The 7,287-nt window shown below is 40.3% G+C and overlaps 1 pseudogene; it reads right to left on the bottom strand.

The window, feature by feature from the left end:
• Positions 1-1,292: 1,292 nt before the first annotated feature.
• Positions 1,293-1,979, bottom strand: LOC101996298 (annotated as a pseudogene).
• Between the last annotated feature and the right edge of the window lie 5,308 nt (positions 1,980-7,287).

Raw genomic sequence — 7,287 nt, 5'->3', positions numbered from 1 at the left:
TCCTCTAACATGGCCACTGGCAGCTATTAAATCAGGCAACTCACAAAAGCATAACTGGGCTGGGAAGTGGTTGGACATCTTCAATCCCAGTACTTGGGGGATAGATGCAGGAGGCCTAATGTACTAAGTGAGTTCCAGAACTGTCAGAATTTTTATACCATGAAACCCTGTCTTCGAAAACAAAATAAAACTTTAAAAGCTCCACAAAATAAATTATAACTAGTATTAAAACATGTCTCATTTGCCTCACTGTCCAGTTGGAGGACAAGCAGCAACCTTTATTCCTATGTTGGTCAAATACAGCTTGAATATTTCCTATAATTTATCCTGGAGTCTCAAGAGGAACCCCTTTGACAAGTTGCTACAAGATTTAATATTTTTCCTTCTGAATTTTGGTCTTGCTTTGGTCTGTTCAATCTTTATTATGCTCAGAATCTTTCTTTGTGAATGAGAAATATTCATTCTGTACCATTTCATGTTGGAAACAATAGTCTCACGTAAGCATAAGGTAGAGTGTAGTCAGATAAGAAGTACTTGTCAGTGTCTAAGAGTTGGAGAAATGTGTTTGGTAAATGAGAATGGCAACCATTGCCCCAAATTTTCAAATTCTTGTTTCTCAGTTGGTAGACTATTTTAAGAAGGAGTAAAGTTGTTACCCTCTGAAAGAGTTGTACTCAAGTGAGTGGGCTTTGAGGCTTCAAATTTCTTAAATAATGCAATGTGCACTCTACCTCCTTATTGAGGGCTATGTTGGCCCTCAGCTTCTTTTGCTTTGCTTACTAGACCATAAATGACTCTAGTTTTCTAATACTGCAAGCCACTTTAGTGCTATAGTTTATAAATTTCCTTCGTCAGGGTTTAGTTTATACAGAATTGTTCTGTGGAAAATAAGAACACAGAAAAATCTCCCCTTCTAACTATAGAAAGAAGGGAGGAGCTCTTTACCACAATAGTTCCAGAGTAGATAGCACAAATCTCATGCCTTTGATGGTAGAAGTGGTCCCAAGGCTGACAAACTTCTATGAAGATACAATGCTGTTGAAAACATTCTAAGTACCAATATGAAACTATTTGGAACATCTCTCTTCTCTGGCAGTGTCATGCTAAGACTGATGGTACAAAAGTCCAGGATTAAATGCCTATGAGTATTTATTAAAAACTCACTATGTATTATACAGTATAGTATTTACTTAGTGAACCAACAGCAAGTCAGATATCAAATGAGTCCCGGGCACAAATGAAGAAAATAAATCAGATTTGCATACATATTTTTATTTTTTATTTTATTTTATTTTTTTGAAACTTTCCCAAAGGGCACACAGTTTATTAGGCAGCAGCTGGGAAATCAGCGGTTAGACTTGGCCACACGCTCTAGTTCATCCTTCTTCTTGATGGCATAGGAGTTGGAGGAGCCCATGGCAGCATTGATGAGCTCATCTGCAAGGCACTCAGAAATGGTCTTGATGTTGTGGAAAGCAGCCTCACGAGCTCCTGTGCACAGCAGCCAGATGGCCTGATTCACTCTGCGCAGTGGTGACACATCCACAGCCTGCCTTCTCACTGTCCCGGCTCGCCCAATGCGTGTTGAGTCTTCCCGGGGGCCACTGTTGATGATGGCATTCACCAGGACCTGCAGAGGGTTCTCACCAGTGAACAGGTGGATGATCTCAAAGGCATGCTTCACAGTTCCTACAGTCATGAGCTTATTGCCGTTGTTGCGGCCATGCATCATCACGGAGTTGGTAAGGTGCTCCACAATGGGGCACTGGGCTTTGCGGAAGCGCTTGGCGGCATACCGTCCCTCACTGTGGGGCAGGTACTTGGCATACTTCTCCTTCACAGCAATGTAATCCTGCAGAGAAATATCGTTGATATGCACATCATCAGTCCTCCATTTCCCGAAGAGCTTGATGTCTGGGGTCTCTGCCAAGGCAGATGTGGCTGTCTCCCAATCAGTCATTCTGAGGGCGCAGACCGGGCTTCTCCGTCACTCGGCGTGGATCACGCGCCGTCCTAGCACAGACAGGAAGACTGCATACATATTTTTAAAAAGTCTTAGATCTTTTTGAGATGGACCTTTCTTTGGAAGTGACTATGTGAATCACCATTGCCTCAGATTTACAGGTATCAGATTGAATTCACCTCCCAATGCCTAGGATTAAGAACCTGTGTTACTATGTTTGAAATTTTTAGTGTTGAAAATCATTCTATTGGCACCAGTGGCAGACACCTAAAATGATTTTAAAGATCATCTATTGCCCAAATATTTGAGTTCTCCTTTACTAATACGTTATTCAGTTTTGTTATTTCCCTGTGTGCGTGTGTGTGTGTGTGTGTGTGTGTGTGTGTGTGTGTATGTGTGTGTGTGCCTATTTAGACTATGCAGCGTATGCTTTGAAATTCACAGTGATCTTCCTGTCACTCTGTCTGGAGTTCTGCTACTAAAAGAATGCAGTACTATGCACAACTGGAGAAATAACTTTTATGGTGCATTTAATTTCTTTTCTGTGGTTTTGTTGTGGTTATTTTATCATGATTTCATGTTTATGGGTGTTTTCCCATATGCACATCTCTGTATCCCTTTATGTTTGGTGTCCAAGAAGGAAAGTAAATGATATTGGAACACCTATTAATGGAGTTACAGAAAGTACTGAGCATCTATATGTACTGGGAATGGAACCTGGCTACTGTCAAAATATCTCCAGTACTCTCAACTGCTAGTGTATTATCCAACCCAAGTTTTCTGTTTCTTTATTGTTTCCTTTCCAAGGCAGCCTAATCATGGTCAGACTCCTGATGCTGATTTAAAAGACTTAAATTCTCTTGCAGGTGAGAAAATTAACCTCAGGTAGGTGTGAAGTTCCTAATTGTTTACTCAATAGAGTATTGTCAGCCCTGAAACCATAAAACTATGACTAATAAATTTATCAGATTTGTTTACATATTTCAGTGTGTTTTTTATATAACACGTAAGACACTGGAAGGAAAATATCTGGGAATTGATGGAAGGAAGGCAAAATAGAGGAAAGTAATGAAATATCTTTCAATTAAAATGTACAGTAAAAAATTTAAGTAAGGGCTGGAGAGATGGCTCAGTGGTTAAGAGCTTTGCCTGCTCTTCTAAAGGTCCGGAGTTCAAGTCCCAGCAACCACATGGTGGCTCATAACCATCTGCAGTGAGATTTGGTACCCTCTTCTAGCCTGCAGGGATACATGCAGACAGAATACTGTATACATAATAAATAAATAAATAACTTTAAAAAAATTTAAATAAAAGAAGTGAAGCAAGAGAGATGTCTCAGTAATTAAGAACACTGGGTATTGTTACAGAAGACTCATGTTCAGTTCCCAGATTCCACACAGTAGCTAACCATTTGTTGTAACTCTAATCTCAGGATTCTTGTTCTTCAACCTCTGTAATTACTGTGCACCTAAACATGCAGACTGCACACACATATAACTAAAATTTAAAAAAAAAGAAAAGTGATGTTAACAGCCCTGAGAAAAGAAGCAGACAGTGTCAGTTAAATGAACTCCTTCTGATCTTGCATGATATCAGTTGTGACCTTCTTCTGAGTCAGCATGCTCAGAGTCTAAAGCAGCTTTGCCCTCATCCAGACTCACAGACCATAAGCCTCCTGAATTCTTTAGCTTTCCATTGGTGGACAGCCATTGTTGGAATAACTGGACCATGACCTCTGAGACATTCTAGTCAATCCACTTTCTCCAAACATGGCAAGTTTTATTCACCTGTCCAGTTCATGTAGAGAACCTGAAATAATGCATAGGTTTGGTTTTGTTTTTTTCACCTGCACACTGAGAAAGATGTGCTGGCTCATCATACTGCTCAGAAAAGTATCTTTTCTAGCCCCATTCTCTCTAAGTATTCAATTTATTATTCAGACTAAACTTTTTATTACTATTCATTTTTCAAGAATTGGATGTGAAATTCAGGAATAAATATCCTAATGCAATGGAATCTATCCTCCAGCTTTCTGGCAGGAGAAAAACATATCATCCTCTTTGTGATTTGGTTCCTGGGTTGTTCTCATGGGTGTCTGAAGAGTCTGTGACAACCAAGAAAAAATAGCTTAAGTTCTTCTGATGTCAGTCTGAAGACACAGAACTAACATTACCTGTTGTGTCCTAAAATCTGCACGTTTTAATATTCTGGGTTCCCTTTCATCTGTTGAACAGGAGCATCACTCCACTCCACATTATGAAAAGTGCTGCGCTAGGCACATCATATCCGGGGGGTGGAGGGAAGGGATGTGGCTGTGGACTGCAAGGAGAGAGCTGGGTCATCTATTGGAGACAGGGGTAAGTGATACTGAAATTCATATCTCTGCAGATGTGTAAAAGGTCTGGGTGTGAGGTGAAAGTCAGGTCTGAGAAACCTTGTGCTGTGTCTTTTTAGCACAGTGTAACCCTAAGGGGGTGCTCTTATAACTCAAGCTTCACTAGCCAATCAATACCTCTAAGCCGATGTCATAGTCAGAAGTCCTTCAGGACACTTCCTTGTGCCATTCTGCAGGCTCCATTGGATTGTTTCCTGTGCTATGAGTACTCCTGCAGGAAAATTTGAGGAATGCATGGGTGAGCCTGGAAACCATGACATGGTGAGTGTTATCCACAGATCCATGAAGACCCCAAAAGCCAACAAGGAGACTGAGTCCTATATGTAAAATCAAAGAGCCTTTATTGTATTTGCAAACTCGGTCTCTCCACATGTCCAATATATTGGAATAAACAGAGAGCCCAGAGCTCAATGGAGTTGGATTTTTATAGTAGTAAAGGTGGGGATGAGGGGTTTCTAACTTTCAGGACTTCTGATTGGCTGACATTTGTCTAGGGGTGTCTTGGTAACTGTGTTGGCTGGTGATCCTCTCTATAGCAGTTGGAACATTAGGCATTTCCTTTGAATGGTCCCTTCTTGAATGGTACTTCTACAGTCTCAGTTTGTGGTTTTTCTTGCAACTAGGTATTGCTTCAGGGTAAATTACTGAGACTCAGGCCTCCATTAAACTTACTGATGGCTGAGTCTTACACTGGAAAGCGATAGTGGTTCGAAATAAAGAACTTCCTTTGGGTGATCTGTTTCTCTTTAGCTTATTATGGCTTGCTCCTACATTTCCCCCTTAACAAGCACCAATGATAGGACCCAATCTTTGCTGTGGGAGCTCCTTCTGCTCCTTGAGCCAATAGCCTTTAAGATACCAGCCCATTGGCTCCCATTCTGGCTGCTAAACTCTGTTTCCTGTTTGTGATGAGAGGACTGTTGTATGGGATGGTGATCTCTAAGTCTTTCCCCCTTACATAAATAACCCTTTTTTATCCACAATTCTTAACTGGTGTGGCATTGTTTTGTGGCAAGTAATATTATCTCCCTTCTCAGGCCTTTGATGGGGCTGAAAATTAGATAGTCATAGTTACTGTACTCTTGTAATTGAGCCGAGCCATTTCCTATACAAGACTTAGATTCTACGAGACCAAAAAAAAAAAAAAAGACTTAGATTCCATAGGAAAAAATGTTTATTAAAATATTTAGCATATGTTCCTTGCTTAATATTGTTTATGCTGATTGTAATTCTAATCTTATATTTAATATCTGTTCCTAGTGTATATTGTTTTGTATTGGGTTTGGAACTCTCCAACTTAAACAAAAGGGGGGGGGTGCTGTGGGAGCTCCTTCTGCTACTTCAGCCAATAGCCTTAAAGATACCAGATCATTGGGGTGTGATCTCTCATATTCTAAAAACCAGCAGGAACCATGGTCACACCAAGATCCCAAAATGCCAGAATATTATAGTTCATAAGTAAAAACAAGCTTTAACCACCCTCCCCCTGCTGGAAGCAAAATATCCCTTCTGGAAGCAATACTTTCAAATTGTCAATTCCTTAAAGAGACCTCACCAGTAAAATGCTACTGGTTTTGAAAGAAATAAACGTTTTGTTAAGATGAGTGAATTTCTCCCCCAATCCTCTTCACATGCTCTCTTTAAAACTGTACTTGGTGTTTGTGGTTATTTATAATTATTCATTCAAGAAGACCACATGAGAATGTACATGAAGATCAGAAATAGTGGCAATTCATTTGTGTTTTAATAAGTAAAACTTGTCTGAGGATTGGAAAAGTAAAACAACCACACTGGGTAGCTTTATAAACGGCAATAATAACATGTACCTTCAATCCCAATAGCCACACCAGTTTGCTATAGAAACCAGGCAGTAGTGGGGCACACCTTTAATACCAGAACTGGAGAGGATTATCAGACAGGAGGAGACTGCTCTCAGAAAATATCTCATTCTGAGATTACTGGCAGAAGGATTGCCATTTTGGTTTGAGGTCTGGGTAAGAGCCAGTGACTGCTTTACTTTTCTGGGTTTAGCCCCAATTTCTATCTCTGAGTTTTTATTAATCGTGCTTCATATGGTACCCCACTTTTGGGACACTAATTTACAAAAATGACCTTCACCTGAGATTTTTTGTTATCCACCAGCCCATTCCAGAGCTGGGATTAGAATTGCAGCTCTGGGAAATGAAGCTCTAGGAATTAAAACCCAAACCTAGCCTCCTGGGTTCGGGAGAAGTACTTGCACTCTCAATTCCCATCTGACCCAGCTTAGCAGCCTCTCCTGCTGTACCTGTCCTTTCTACCATCCCACTGGGCATTCACACAGCTTCCTGAGGCCCACTGAAGATTTCTGTGTTTCCTGTGGTCCTGCAGTTGGCCCCCAACCCTGCATGCCTGTGGCTCTTACTTGGCTACCACAGCTTCCCATGACTCTTCAGACAGGTGATCCATATTTAGCTTTCCATTGGGCAACTGCTTTGAGTTTGGACAAGAATGATTTGGTAATCACATATTTACTAGAAGCTATGGCCATAATGGTTATACCTGCACAAATTAAGAAAGACAGTGATCCCGAATGTCTCTAAGAAAATGAACCAGTTTTTGCTTACTATAATATAAAGAATATTAGAGGTATACCACACAATTCCACAGGTCAGGCAGCTATAGAAAGATCAAATCAAATGAAAAAAGATATGTTAAACAGAAAAGGAGTATAAAAAGCCCCAGCAATAGATTGCATAGTGCCTTATTGACCTTGAGTTTTCTTACTACTAATGAGAATGAAACAAAGAGGGACATTGGATAATAGAATAATCTGAATTATATAAGCCAGTGTATTTCAAGGATGTATTCACCTCAGTATGGAAATCAGATGTACTACATTGAGTAAGGGGTTTCACTTTTGTCTCCACAGGAGAATAAAAGCTATTGG

The sequence above is a fragment of the Microtus ochrogaster genome, unplaced genomic scaffold, assembly GCF_000317375.1.
Source record: "Microtus ochrogaster isolate Prairie Vole_2 unplaced genomic scaffold, MicOch1.0 UNK114, whole genome shotgun sequence".
Classification (NCBI taxonomy): domain Eukaryota; kingdom Metazoa; phylum Chordata; class Mammalia; order Rodentia; family Cricetidae; genus Microtus; species Microtus ochrogaster.
This window is presented reverse-complemented; position numbering and strand designations above follow the sequence as displayed.